Genomic DNA, 15127 nt, shown 5'->3' on the forward strand with positions numbered 1-15127 from the left:
AGAAGTTAGATTAGAGTCCAGGGATTAATTTTTAAAAATGAGATAGCGACGATCGATTCTCTGTTCAGTACCAAACGGGCCTAAACTTGGCCCAGATTGATGGGCGTGACGCCGGAGTATCGGTGTGGAGGAACGCGCGAATTTGACGACCCGCCCTAATTATATGGTGCTCCTCGTGGAGGAACTATGGAACATCAACAATGGCGGTGGTAAGTTGTGCTCTGAATTCATGTCATTCTTTCGCGTTAGAAAATCCATTTTTGGGGTGGAAAAGGGAGTGGTAGGTCGCATTATGACACCAAATATGATTTTACTAGTCCATACATCCAAATGGTGTAGTTGAGGCGTGTTGTTTGGTTGTAGTTGTGCAAAACAATGGCGATTTTTACGACGCCAGCCACCCGTCGGAAAAAATGATTTTCAATGATAGCCCTACATTACATGCAGATCCGTTGCCTCACCCACAGCAGAGTTATTGCCCCCCTCCCCCCCCCCCAAAAAAAATGTGACCTTGCAATCTGACTACCCTGCCCCATTATTGGCTGGCTTTATTGGAATGAAGGCATGGGTGTTTTTGAGGCCTGTACCAATGTTGTATTATTGCCAGCTCTCATACTGAGCAATAATACCTGTACCAAGTCTTGAGGGATATTCCTTCTTTTAAATTTCTAATATGATTATGGATAACAGGATGAAAATAACATCTCAATGATGTGATAAGACAATGAATGTTGTGATGATAAATGATAATTATTGACTCTTGACAGCTGAGCTTAGTGGGCCCCACCACCAACCAACTAGCCCTCATAGCATACTTATACAGACCACATCATCAGGCAGTCAGCATCTATCTTCATCATTATTTATATCTGATTCTGATGACTGATTGATTTTTGAGATTTGTTTCTGGCCTAACAAATCTTGTGGTCTTTTCATTCATATGAATGTCATTCAATTATTTTGTATGGTTCCTTTTTTGTCATTCTCATCAAACTGGTATACAAGGGCTTTGTTTGCAATTACAACTAGCTAAGTCTTCTTTTTTTGTTGAATCAATTGTTTTTGTTAACCGAGGGATAACTATTAACCTGTTTACTATCTGTTGAGTCTGACAAGAGGCCATAAAAAAGCTTGAAATGTCACAGTTTTAGTGTATAGAAAAACGAAGACAATATTTACCATACAGTATATCTGGAGTGAAAAAAAAAATCAGTATTTCTGGAACCAGACTAGCTAGGACCAAAATTTTAAGGGTTCCTTTCTCAGAATGACATAATCCTTCCACAAATAATGGTTTCTTTACCTGCTGACCCTATGTGATTTTTTCCAATCTACCTACCCGGGAAAGTGGTCTGAATTATTGAGCGAAAACGCAAACAAGCAGGATCTATTTGTGTACCTTCACTAGAAATGAAGTTCAACTTCCCCATCGATAAAGGAGTGAATGCAACATACAATGACGTCATATTATCGTCGAATCGATGCTACTAAGATTTTTCCCCATGTAACCACGAAGAAGCAGATACGAAGTTGATCGGGCACGTCATAGACGCACTGAAATACGAACACCGCTCCATTGAAATCCGCACTGTTGATACGGATGTCGTGGTTATAGTGATTGGTTTATTTCACAAACTACATCGAATATACGAGGATATGGACATATGGATCAAGCTCGGAGTTGGGTAAAATCTGACCCACTTCAGTATCAACGCGTTATGCATTTCACTTCAAGAAAGAAAATCATCAATCCTGATATGCCTCACTTCTCGCCTGCTGATTTCGGCTGGATATCCGTGACTGGAGGAACGTCATGGACTCCACTGTGGACCACACGTCCTCTCGTGTCCCAAGCTTGCAGAGAGTTCATAAAGTGCGGATGCACAAAAGAATGCTGCGTCTGCAAGTGTAAGAATGCCCATTTTGATTGCACGAGCCTCTGCAAGTGCCCTTGCAACAGGAACAAAAAAACGTGAGTACAACTTACATTTCATTGCCGTTAAGCATATCCACTCGTGGTCAAGGGTGACCTGAAAGAAACGGTGTTCAGGTGCACGTCGCTGTTTTTCCACTTGACCATTCGAAACGTACCGCATTGTGGGATGTTTTCTGGCTCAGCGTCCAGTTTTCGGTATTATCGCTCGTATCATTATTATATGAATTGATTAGTTTCTGATCCTGTTAATATGCTGTTCGGAATGTTTTCTTATGTGCATTTCTGTTGCGTGTGCATCGGAATGTAAAGCTCCATGCGCAAAATTTCCAGATTTTCAAAAAACAGGTGTTATACTCGAATGTTATTCGATTTGTTTAGTATATTGTAATACTGTCGATTGAAAAGCGAAATGTTTACACCATCCTAGCTAAGTGGTCTCATCATTTATGGAGAGATTTTTGAGCAAAATCGACTTGTATTGTAAGTTGGTGTAATGTGACCTTCAGACCTTGAAAATTGGCCTTCAAGGTCAAGGTCAGACGCGTCTCCTTTTCTCAAAACTAGTACGTGCCCGTAAAAAAAACAAAATAATAATAATAATCAATAAACCACACAGGCCGTTTCTTCGCTCTCACGTGCCCGTACGTGCGTGGCCCTGAAGTTTGATATTATTCGCAATTTAGTTTAATACCCAATTATTCAATTAGTGCCATCGTATTTTACCTTTTCGCAATGCCGTGGCAAGGAAAAACAAAAAGAGAAGAGAAGAGAGAGAAAAAAAATTACTTCCTAGTTCGGAGCATAACAGCACTCTGATGTTACCAAAATTTATACACCGTCTAATATGAAAACGATCATAACTTGGGCCATTGTGTTTATCTATAAATGTGCATAAGAAATCGAGAAATTATTAGAATACACGAAGTCATCACTCTCCGGAAGCCCGTACGTTGTAACCCGTAATGGGGAGCGTGGCTATGCTTCCCTTCCCCATCGGCCACGCCCATGCAACAACGTGTCTTGTCATTGGTTTGGTAAATAAATGGCCATAACTTGGGAAGCACTTGTCCGATTAATATAAAACCTTGAAAAGGCAAATCCTCAGGTCCCCAGCAATATACCTGGCAAGTTTCAATTAGATCGGACCAGTGATTGGCGCGAAACAGCGGTCACAGACACACACAGACACACAGACACACAGACACAGATTGCTGGAATTATAGATAGACTCGTGCATGCCCATAGGTGCGTGGCCGTACGTACAAAAAAAATAAAAAAAATTCAAACCGCGTGCCAGAAACAACCGCACAGCAGTTCCTTCGCTCTCACGTGCCCGTACGTGCGTGCCCGTACCCGTTTCTTCTGCACGGCGCCTTGCCTCGCGTCCAGTGTTGTCTGCCAAGCGAGCAGTTCGTTCTTCATCCATTTCTTCTGCACGACGCCTTGCTTCGCGTCCAGTGTTGTCTGCCAAGCGAGCAGTTCGTTCTTCATCTATTTCAGCTGCACGACGCCTTGCCTCACGTTCAGTGTTGTCTGCCAAGCGAGCAGTTCGTTCTTCATCCGTTAGAGCTGCACGACGCCTTGTCTTGCGTTCAGTGTTGTCTACCAAGCGAGCAGTTCGTTCTTCATCCGTTTCAGCTGCACAACGCCTTGTCACGCGCGTAGCGTCGCGTGTCGTGTCAAGCGAGCAGTTCGTTCTTCATCCGTTTGAGCTGTACGATGCCTTGTCATGCGTGTTGCGTCGTGTGTCAAGCGAGCAGCTCGTGCTTCGTCAGATTCCATTGCGCATGCACGACGTGCAGCTTCGTTCCTTCGCTGTCGTAAATGACGATTGGATTGGGGCATTGTGTTTAAGAAAATCGAGAAAGTACAGAAATCGAGAAAGAAAGAATTGAGAAAGAATTCAGTAATCGTCATTATCCGGAAGTGAAGTCCTCACTGTCCAGAAGTTCGCATATGGCAGTTATGATTATTCGCAATTTATTTTTAATGGCTAATTATTCAATTAGCACCAACGTATTTTGCCTTTTCCCAATGTCATCGCAAGGAAAAACACAAAGCGAAGAGGAAAGAGGAGAAAAAAAAAACGTACCGTACAAAAAATTATTTACTTCCTGCTTCGGAGCATACCAGCTAACTCTGATGTTACCCAAATTTATGCACCGTCTAATATGAAAACGATCATAACTTGGGGCATTGTGTTTATCTATAAATGCGCATAAGAAATCGAGAAATTATTAGAATACACGAAGTCATCACTCTACGGAAGTCCGTACGTTGTAACCCGTAATTGGGAACACGGCTGAGCTTCCCTTCCCCATCGGCCACGCCCACGCAACAACGTGTCTTGTCATTGGTTTGCTAAATAAATGGCCATAACTTGGGAGGCACTTGTCCGATTAATATCAAACCTTGAAAAGGCACATCCTCAGGGCCCCAGCAATATAGCTGGCAAGTTTCAATTAGATCCGACCAGTGGTTGTCGAGAAACAGCGGTCACACACACACACACACACACACACACACACACACACACACACACACACACACACACACACACACACACACACACACACACACACACACACACACACACACACACACACATTGCTGGAATTATAGATCGATGTTTACTTTGGGAACCTCTATCTAAATGCCAAATGTGGTGCTTTTGTCCAGTCTGTCACTGTTTGGCCATTTTTTTTGCCCTAACTGACTGGACTATGGGGAGGTTATAGTTGGTAATGCAGAATTATCAATTCCGATTGGGTGGAAGGGGGTGGGGGGCTGGCAGTTTATTTGTATATGCACAATTTTCTCGATTTTCCAGGAGATTCGAGGACTTGGACAGGTTTTTAGGACTTTCCAGCAGTAGACCCTCCCCGTCCACAGTGGTTACAATCTTGGAAAATACTGCATTCGGCAAAACCACGATGCACAAAGGTAAGACCTTATGGGAAAAATATGGTTAGGGGAACCAACTCTAAGATTTATCGACTTTTTTGCTTAAACTAGTAAAAATGAATAACACTCTCAATTGCACTGAATGATGACGACGACGACGACGACGACGAGTGTTGGAGGTTATTAAGATGATGTTGACGTCTCTGGCTTCGGGTCGTCAGGGTCATCAGACTTTGTGAATGAGGTGACCTTTGTCTGCTTTGCCTTATTCTGCATGTACTTATAGACTTCCGTATCAGGTGCCATGACAACGTCCATCTCGCGCTTGAATTTCAAGCACCTCTCCATTAAGACTAGTGAAAACCTCTTGATATTGTTATGAATCTGGAAGCCATTTGCACACAAACAGACAGCAGTCCCTAAGTTCAGTTATTTCAATAAGTATGTGTATAGTTAGATTCCTCCCGATGTCTAAAGGGAATTACATGTGTGCGCTGCAAAGTTTCTTTCTTGTTAGATTTTTGCAATACCCAACGCCAACAAATCAATCCTTCACTTCTTCGCACAATCAACGCCATTGCCCACGTGTTTGACCACGGATGTGGGCGGAGGTTTCCTCACCTCAGAACACTGACTCTGCCCAGGAAAGGAGGGGGTTCCGCGCTGTCCAATCACAGATGGCCAGCACATCAACCCCATGAAACCTTGTCCAATCAGGGCAAAGATTACCTCAGAGGACCGATCACCCCACCCCGTCCGGGGGTGGGTAAGAATCGCCGGGTTTCCCTGAGGGTTCGCTGGAGTTGGGTTGGAATTGTCGGAGAAGAAATGGGTCGGTCGCCTTTTGCTCTTGGTGTGTGTCATTGTTGGTCGGCGTTGCCATGTCTCAAGCTGGTCCTCTGACTATTCCACAGCCGTCGACTTCCATCTCTCATTTTGTCGAGCAATAACCCGGAGTCCAAGCCGGGAATCTCCGCTGGCCTTCTGTGAGGAGCAACCCTGGCCCCCTGCCTGGACCCCACTATACCGTGTCTGGCCTCGCCGATGACCCCGCGTTTCACACCTGCAGTCGTGGGCCAAACCGCACGAGGCGGCCAGGTATCGACCAAACTCTGACCTCCAGCCTGTCTATCCCTTTGGCTGCGAGGGTCGAAATAAAGATAATCCGGGTCCATTTTCTTTTGGTGTGTGCGTCTGTGGTGGCGCCGTCCTACAAGTAGAAATTGTTAAGTGCTTTTGCTCATTGTACATTGCCTGCATATTCGTGATAACTCTGCTCTGTGTCTCCCTCCCTTTTATAAATAAACCCCGTGTTAAATGTTCCAGTTTTGTTGCCTGTCGTTTCTACCATTGACCCAGCATGGTGCGGGCTTGAGAATGAGGAAGGCCGCTTGTGCCGTAAATTGTTCATTTGGTCCGGCGCGGCATTGGTAACCTCCGCTCGGTTATGCCGGATCCGAGTCGGTAACAGCGACTCAGTTCGGACAAAGTTGGCTGAGGGTGTGGCTTCCCCGGTAGTTAGATGGTGTGGGTACTTCGGTAAATTGGAATTAGACAAGTGGACCCTACCTCACGCCGTCAAAATATTGGTGACCACGGTCCTTTAAGCGACCCATCGACTCCAGAGTTATCCGGGGTGACGACCTTTCGATTCTGGGTGTTCGGTGGGAGACGGCCCTACTGCTCCGTCTCACGATCGTTCCTCGCCACCGACCCCCGGCCCACAACAATATGTGCCTCATTCTGCTTTATCTGAAGTGTTCTCTTTAATGCAACTTAATCTTATTTCCACCTCCTCGCTTCAAAACAAACAAACAAACAAATACAAGGTGTCCATATTGAAATGAAACACCATATATCTAAGTTTCTAAGCTTAAAGTTTATTTTGTGTTTCAGATTGAATTATGATGACCCCACAAGAAAAGGTGAAAAATGTGTATGGATGGCTGAATTGAAGTCACCTACCCTGGTGAAACGATGATTCCATACAACATTTAACAAGGAACCACTGACCCCAAAAGACATGTACACATGGATGAAGAAATTTGAGGAGACTGGCAGTGATCTAAAACAGCATGGTGGAGGAAAGCCCAGAACATCAGAGAACGCATACGTACTGCCTTCACACAGACACCCAAGATAGTCCATCCGTCGTGCCAATAATGAAGTACAAATTCCACGTTCAACTGTGCATAAAATTGTGTGCACATGGCTGCAGCTCTCTCCATATAAGCTTCAACTGGTTCAGGAGGTAATTGTGGAAGATCATATCAAAAGGAGAAATTGTGCTGTGCATGTGCTCCACAATCTGGACAACAACCCTGAGTACCTTAACCGGGTCATGTTCTCTGATGAGGTAACATTTCACACATGTGGCTATGTTAATAAATACAATTACCACATCTGGGGAGGGGAGAATCCAAATGTAATCCATTCGGTCAAAAAGAGACAGTCCAAAAGGTAACGTTTGGTGCGGTCTTATGCGTAACATGATTGTCGCCCATTTTTCTTTGTGGAAAGATCTGCGACAGGACATATGTACTGAGACCTGCTTCACCTGTTCGTAGCACCGCAGGTAGAGGACTGCCAACTGAACTTCATACTCCAGCAGGATGGAGCTCCTCTTCACTGGTCCCGTGATGATGATGCCTGATGGAATCATACATTCCTTGATGCTTGGGTGCCAAACTGCTGGCTGGGTAGAGACGGACCCATTTCCTGGCCACCGAGATCACATGACTTTACCCCGCTCGATAATTTTTTTTTTTCTGGTGTGAGGTCATGTGAAGGGCAAAGTGTACCACACAAAGGTGCCGGACATTGTTCAACTGAAAGAGCACATCACAGTGGCAGTGGCCTCTGTAACCCCCGAGATGTTAGAAAATGAGTACAGTTGTGACTTAGTCTGTGCCACAAATGGTACACGTGTTGAATGTTTACTCTAACGTAACCGAATGATATGTATCCAAATACCAAATTAAACCCAAACATACAAGCATACTGGCTCTGTGCTGTGTGAATATTCCTCCGTTTGTATTATTCGATAAAAAAATGTATAAGGCTTCAAAGTTGTTTAATTTCACTGTGGACACCCTATATTTTTCCTTAAAAAATCATGAACTCATTCTGCCTCTCTATTTCCTTCCTTGGTTCATTCTTTATTTCTTCCTTTCTCATTACCTCCCAATTGAACCAACATTCCTTATAATTTAATTAATTTCCTTCTTACTTTAAAAGCTTTCAATAACACTTTAAAATGTCTCATTTGCCATATTTCATGAAAACCCCACATGTTCTTCTTCATAACTATTTACTGTCACCAACACCCCACGATGTTATTAATAGACCGACGAAAACTAAATCATGCAATATCACACAATAGCAAACTAAATCACACGATATCAAAATAAAGATGCGACATCAAGCAAAATCACACGATATCACATGATAACAGTCCATGCAACACGATATCAAAAGAGCAACTGAGTCTGCGATGGAGGGCAGTGTGGGGCTGTGAGATGAGATGGAGATGCAGGATTGTGTATTCTTCCGTGCCAGACCGCGATAGAGAAAGGGACCCATGCCGCGATCGGCAAATTTTAGCACAATAATTTAACCACGATTAAGAGAAACCGCGATGCGGAAACCTGCGTTCGGGGCAGGCCTGTTGTCCTGGAAAATGCTTTTTTCATTTTTTCCAGGAAGTTCAAGGAGTTTCAAGGACTGTGCAAACCCTGCCTGTTTTGAAACATAGGCACTCTGCTGCATCTGTTCTACTGCCTTCACATGTTTTCTTATGAGAAGCAGCCAATGAGAGCAGGTCTTGTGAGAGAGTGTCGGCTTGCATTTAACACATTTGCATTGGTCCAGCATTCATTCTTTACTAGATGTTGTCACCTAAGCACAAGAGGCCTTTATGACTTAGCCATATTCCGTAATGGGTTTCCCTGCTGTACTTGAGTCAAAAGGTATGGGTGAAATAAAAAATAAAAAATACTGAACTGCAGGACACCAAAGCAACCAACTTCATTGGTTTTAATTTGCAAAGTGGTAGAAATTCTCAATGTAAAGCAGGATGCCCACAGATTGGCCCAGACAACAGAAGCAGAGTTGACATGGTGGACCATGTGAGAGTGAAGTTAAAGTTGGGTGGACTCGGCGAGAGTAAAGATCTTCTTGAAGCTTTCAGTTTATTTGGGTGAGAATGAAGTACCCTCGGCAGGGCCGGATTTACCATGTGGGGGGCCGTGGGCACAATGATTGTGGGGGGGGGGCAAATTTGGAGATTAATCAACAACTTAAATTATCAGGTCAGGTCAGGTATGGGAGCATGTGCCAGAACAGCACGTCGCTGCGTCCACTTTCCGCCGGTACTCCAGGGGCCTCCGTCTGGCCATCCCCCAGGCAGATGCCAGGCCCATCCCCATCTCCTTGAGATGATGGTCAACCTGTTGCAACCATGAGGCACGTGGTCGACCCACTGGCCTCCTCCACTCATGAGACTCCCTCGCTGAGAGAATCTGGTGAGCAGGATCAGAGTCAGGAAAACGAGCCACATGTCCATACAGCCGCAACTGACGCTCACGGACTATGCAGGTAACAAATCTCATCCGAGTCTCTCTCAGCAACCGCTCGTTGGACACAAAATCCGACCAGCGATAGCCAAGGATTCTCCGAAGAGACCTGGTACCAAAGGAATTAAGTCTCCGTCTCAGATCCTTGGTCAGAATCCAAGTCTCGCACCCATAGAGCAAGACTGGAAGTACCAAGGACCTGAAGACTCGGACTTTCGTCCTCCCGCACAGGTACCGGCAGCGCCACACCCCATGATCCAGTGAGTCCATGACTCCCCAGGCCCGACCCAGACGTCTATTGACCTCTGACTCGCAGCCAGCAGAGACATGAATATCACTGCCAAGGTAAGTGAATCTCTCCACGACCTCAACATCCTCACCACAAACAGACACAGACAGGACAGCAGCATCCAAGATGTCACCGAAAGCCTGGATCTTTGTTTTGACCCAAGAAACCCGTAATCCCAACGGCTCCGACTCCTCATTCAGCACCTCGAGGGCCCCCAAGAGGATGTCTAAAGTCTCCGCAAAGATGACTGCATCATCTGCAAAGTCAAGGTCCGAGATCTTGACATTCCCAAATGACGCACCGCAACTTGATCTCTCCGACATCCTCCCTAGAATCCAGTCCATACAAGTGCTGAAAAGTGTGGGAGCAAGTACACATCCCTGACGAACTCCAGTAACAACTGGAAATAAGTCAGAGATGGTACCACCACACTTCACAGCACTCTCAGTACCAGAGTAGAGTTCAGACATCAGATCGATCAGTTTTGGTGGCACCCCACGAAGACCAAGAATCCTCCAGAGGACGTCCCGATTCACTGAATCGAACGCTTTACAGAGATCAACATAGGCTGCAAGCAGCCCCTGCCGAAACTCTCGTCTGCGTTCGGTGAGGACACGAAGTGCAAGGATATGGTCAATCGTTGAACTCTTTGGTGTAAAGCCTGACTGCTCTGGACGCTGGTGCTCAAGCAGATGATGGCGAACCCTATCGAGAATTATCCGAGCAAAGACCTTGCCCGCACTGAGAGCAGCGTCACCCCTCGGTAGTTGTTGCAGTCTTGGCAATCACCCTTCCCTTTCCAGAGAGGGACAACAAGGCCCCTCTTCCAGTCAGTTGGGATGATGCCTGTGTTCCAGGCAGAGCACAAAACTGCATGCAACGACACGAGCGCAGCATTTCCACCAGCCTTGAGAAGTTCGGCATGGATGCCACAGATCCCTGGAGCTTTGCCCCGTTTCAACTGGTTCACCGCAGCCCGTGTTTCCACAAGCGTAGGTGGACCACAGTTGATTCGAGGGTCAGCAACAGGGATTGTAACACCCTTGACGTCCAACTCGACAGTTGGGGGATCAGCCTGGTACAACCGCTCAAAGTAACCGGCCCAGCGGGCCTTCACTTCAGACTCATCTGTCAAGAGCCTACCACTCTCTGCTCGAACTGTAGTGCTCCGAGGGATGGGCTTGGATGAACGTAATGCGCGAATTCCCCTTATTAAATTATATTCACTTAAATTATAACTGCTTTTTAATCAACAACTGAACTTATATCTATATATTTGGCAGATCCTGATCAGGAATGATTTGGCATATATGTTCACAAATTACAATTAAATCTGACAATATGACAAGATGGACAGATTGTTATTGATATGGCTGATGACTTATCTCTGAGCTCATTCTAAAATCAAATCACAAAAACGCTGTTGCTACAAGAGTAAGAGAGAGATGGACGAATATAAGAAAATAAACGATGCACTGTCGTTAATCATACTACGAACTTAGACTAAAAATCTTCTAACTCCTAAAAACCCTCTGGACAAGAGAAATCCGAAATGGTGATTAATAGCCGACTTCCAGCGACCGCAAATATACGGCAGTGTCATCCACACCAATGAACCTACACACGGTGCCTTAATCAATGGACAAGCTTCTTGCGTGATTTCGTGGCAGCGAACTCAGATATGATACTGTCAACCTGCATGGAATTGAGCACATCGGATTCGGTTGAAATGATGGTCAGATTGACCAGTCTCTGCTGCCCCATCGTGGAGCGAAGATGGTTCTTGAGAAGCTTGAGTTTCGAAAACGAGTGCTCCCCGGAGCAGTTCAACAGCATCAGTGAGAGGTAAATCCGAAGCAGCACTTCCATGTTTGGGAAAGTATCGGTGAGGTTTCGCTCGATGAGAAAACTGTTCATCTCGAGTTTAGTACGGCCCGAGTCTGGCTCTGACTCCATCATGGCTTGGAACTGAATCATTTCGTCTGTGAGGTCAGGTGATAGATCTTCCCGATACAGCTCGACGAGCTTCCAGCATGACTCTCGAATCTGCTCCACTTCGAGGTGAACAAGAGCACGCAGGAATCCAAATCTGCCGCTCATTTCGCTGTAAGTGTTTGTACGCTTTTCCAACTGCGACAGCAGTACGTCGATCACTGCAACGTATCCGCTGATGCAAAAGGACTCCGTGGTGTCTAGTTCTACTTCTGGAGTGTGTCCGTAGTCCAAGGGAGCAAGGCGGACATCATGCTTTCGTCTACGCGATCCGCGAGTGAATTCCTCCGTACCTGAGCACTCCACTCTGTCAACAACGAATGTATCAAACTGATTGCGTAATGACTGCACGAAGCTCGCCAGTGACTTGAGGAGCTGCACAGCTGTGTTGAGATCAGTAGCTTGCGACTGAAGGGTTTTACTCGTACGATCAAATCTACCAAGGGCAGTAGACCAGAAACCAGCATAGAACCCTATCTCAAGCGTGCACATCGTTTGGTGAAGTTTCTCGGCGGTGTTTCTCGTTTCACTCTTCAGTTGTTCATCGTTTGCGATTTCATCGAGGACATCCATGATTTCGCTGTAACCATCTACAAGAGCCCGGGTTGCATCAGAATGAGCCGACCAGCGAGTGTCGCTGAGGCGCTTTGGTACTTGAAGACCTTTGGCTTTCAGGGCATCAAATAATCTGGCATAGCACGACGTGGAAGCTGTAAAAAATACATACACTTGTTCCACGAATTCAAAGAATGCTGCTGCAGGTCTACAGCATCCCACGGCCGACTGACCGACTAAGTTCAGTGAATGCATCACGCATGGCACAAATATTGCGAGAGGGTTCTCCTGTTGGATCATTCCCTGCATCCCGCTGTATCAGCCACTCATATTAGATGTGTTATCGTAAGATTGTCCTCAGCAGTTAGCGATGTCCAATCCAGTGGCTTTCAAAAAATCCAGTAATGCCGTCGCTTGCTGGAGTCCAGTGTGTCCTGTGCTGCTCAGAAAAGTCATGAAACGCTCCACTGGAGCCTCGTTCTCGATATATCATAGAAGAACTGTGAGCTGGTCGATGTGGCTTATGTCAGGAGTAGAATCGACTGACACAGTAGTATTTTGCCTCTTTCACAAGAGCGACGATCTTATCCAGAACAGATTTTCCGATGATGGAGACCAACTCTTCACACATCGTAGATGATAAGTAGTTGGTGTGGCCACTACCTTGGTTGGCATATTTCTGAATGTGCTGCGCCAAAAATGGATCGTATTCCTCAGATAATTCTATCAAACCAAGGTAGTTACCATTCGTCCATGACCCAACAATTTCATCCGATCCACGGAACGCTAGACCATGCTCAGCGAGAAACGATATCAGGCTCACACTTCATTTCAGCACCTCCCTCCAATAGGACGCAATCTCACTCACTTGTTTGACGAGTTCAGTTTCCACACGACCTGCGGATGTTGCTCTGTCTGACAAGCAGATGATATTCGCACAATGCACATGTGAACGCTCATGCACCTCGATAGAACGACTGGCATGCTTCCAATCATTGAATCCTTCCCCACCCAGGGCAGTAGCGCCTCCAAAGAGCTTGCAAGCGATGCAGTACAGTTTGCCGGTTGATGTGGAGAAGCAAAGCCAGGACCTTTTCACTGACTCTCCGTTTTGTAGTCTACGGTAAAAAAAGATTCTTGTAGCAGCAGCGTTTTCTACGTTCAACGAACTGTATGGATGAATCAAAGGGACGAGTCAAATTCTGCAGGAGCTCCAAATCTCGTGATACCCAGTAGTCGATCATCTCTGATGACGGTCGCTCAGGAGGCCAACATCCAATATCATTGGCAAAGCCAGGTCCATGATCGGTCAGTATATCTCGCGCTTCTTCATCTGATGCATGTTGTTCATCGGTGGAACCTTCCGAGATGTTGGGCGAATCTAGACGCGGGGGTTGCGTTGCCAAATCCGCTTGTTCTGTCTCTGTTGGTGTTCCAGCCTCTGTCATGGACGAATCGCCTGTTTGTGCAGGAGTGAAAAACTCTGAGATTTTCCGGGGTTTGTCGACAACGGCCTTTTGTCTTTCATCTTTTTCCTTGGAACGTTTCCACTTTTGAGCACCACTGTCATATTTCCGTGGAGCCCTGGATTTGTGCCTGTCATCACCAAAGCCGCTCATTGTGGTTTCTGCAGCTGGTAGGTACCGAGTAACTGAAATATCGTCAGAATGCACGTGGGACGTACCAGAATCACGGACAACAAATATGTTTCACACACCTGGAACATAGAAAGTCACACCGTGTTACTGTGCTGTGCACGCCAGTAAGCAGGGTACTGACAGCGTTCCCTGCCAGCCGCAGTTTCAGTGTGTACAATACTTACCCCTGCCGGCCGTGTGCTGTGCTGTGCTGGCCTGGCCTAGTTTTAACACATCGACTTTCACCTTCTCACCTCCCCTCTGGCTGGACCTCTGTTTTCCGTCTGTGCTCACTGGGCTCTGGCGGGCAGTGCCGTAGTTAGTTGGTCACACTCAACCATCCGAAGCATCAATGATCGATCCAAAAAAAGATCCGAATGCGGGCCCCCAATGCCCCCAAACAGCTTGCCCCGGGAATTTATGACCATGTTGGATCCGTTCTGTGGACCGTGGAAGAAACGGCTTGAAAAAGCCAAAGCTTGAAAAGGACCCTCACAATGACGGACAATTTTGAAAAGATATCCTTACAAAGAGTTTACAATCTTCATTCACCGACAATAAAACTTTAGAAGCACATTTTGAAGGGATTTTCAAAATGTCATCAAAATTGTGGGGGGCCCCTAAACGTGGGTGGCCCTGGGGCCATGTCCCCACCTGGCCACCCCTAAATCCAGTAGTGACCATGGGCATGCAGTTTTGAAGAGTGTGTTCATCAATTCAGAGCAGAGCCTCTCCGATAATTCAAAGCATCTTGCCCACAGCATCCTAGAGATGCACATGATACCAGGCATCACCCTGACCACCCAGTTTCCAGTCTATTCACACCATAAAGTTAAGTTTTAAGTCGGCTCATGTGTTGATTTTCTATTAATAATGATTTATTTAACAGACCAATGGCATTTTGAGGTGAAAGAAACTTCAGCTGGGCTTGGAGCCCTTAACGCTCGTCCTAATATTTTATTACCTAATCTTACCAACTACGGTCTTTTTGAATCCCAACTGAAAAACCACTCAATTTCACTAAATATGCCAAAGTTTCACATCAATGACGAAATATATTTTTATTGATAAAGTTTTTATTTATAAATAAAAATAAATCAAAAATTAACCCACCAACTGGGGACTTTTATAACCCCAACTCAGAAGCACTAAATTTCATCAATCTGCTGAAGTTTCACATCAATGAGGAAACAATTATTTTGATTGGATGATGTTTTTAGTGAGAAAGGAAACAAACATA

General features: G+C 45.6%; 1 pseudogene across 1 annotated transcript; it reads left to right on the plus strand.

The window, feature by feature from the left end:
- Positions 1–1316: 1316 nt before the first annotated feature.
- Positions 1317–7840, plus strand: LOC147018999 (uncharacterized; annotated as a pseudogene). The gene is made up of 3 exons (XR_015062829.1): positions 1317–1972; positions 4767–4879; positions 6737–7840. The product of XR_015062829.1 is annotated as an uncharacterized LOC147018999 (transcript).
- The last annotated feature ends 7287 nt before the right edge of the window (positions 7841–15127 follow it).

This window comes from Eptatretus burgeri, chromosome 10 (assembly GCF_056783735.1).
Source record: "Eptatretus burgeri isolate ZD-2024b chromosome 10, Ebu_testis_v1, whole genome shotgun sequence".
NCBI lineage: Eukaryota > Metazoa > Chordata > Myxini > Myxiniformes > Myxinidae > Eptatretus > Eptatretus burgeri.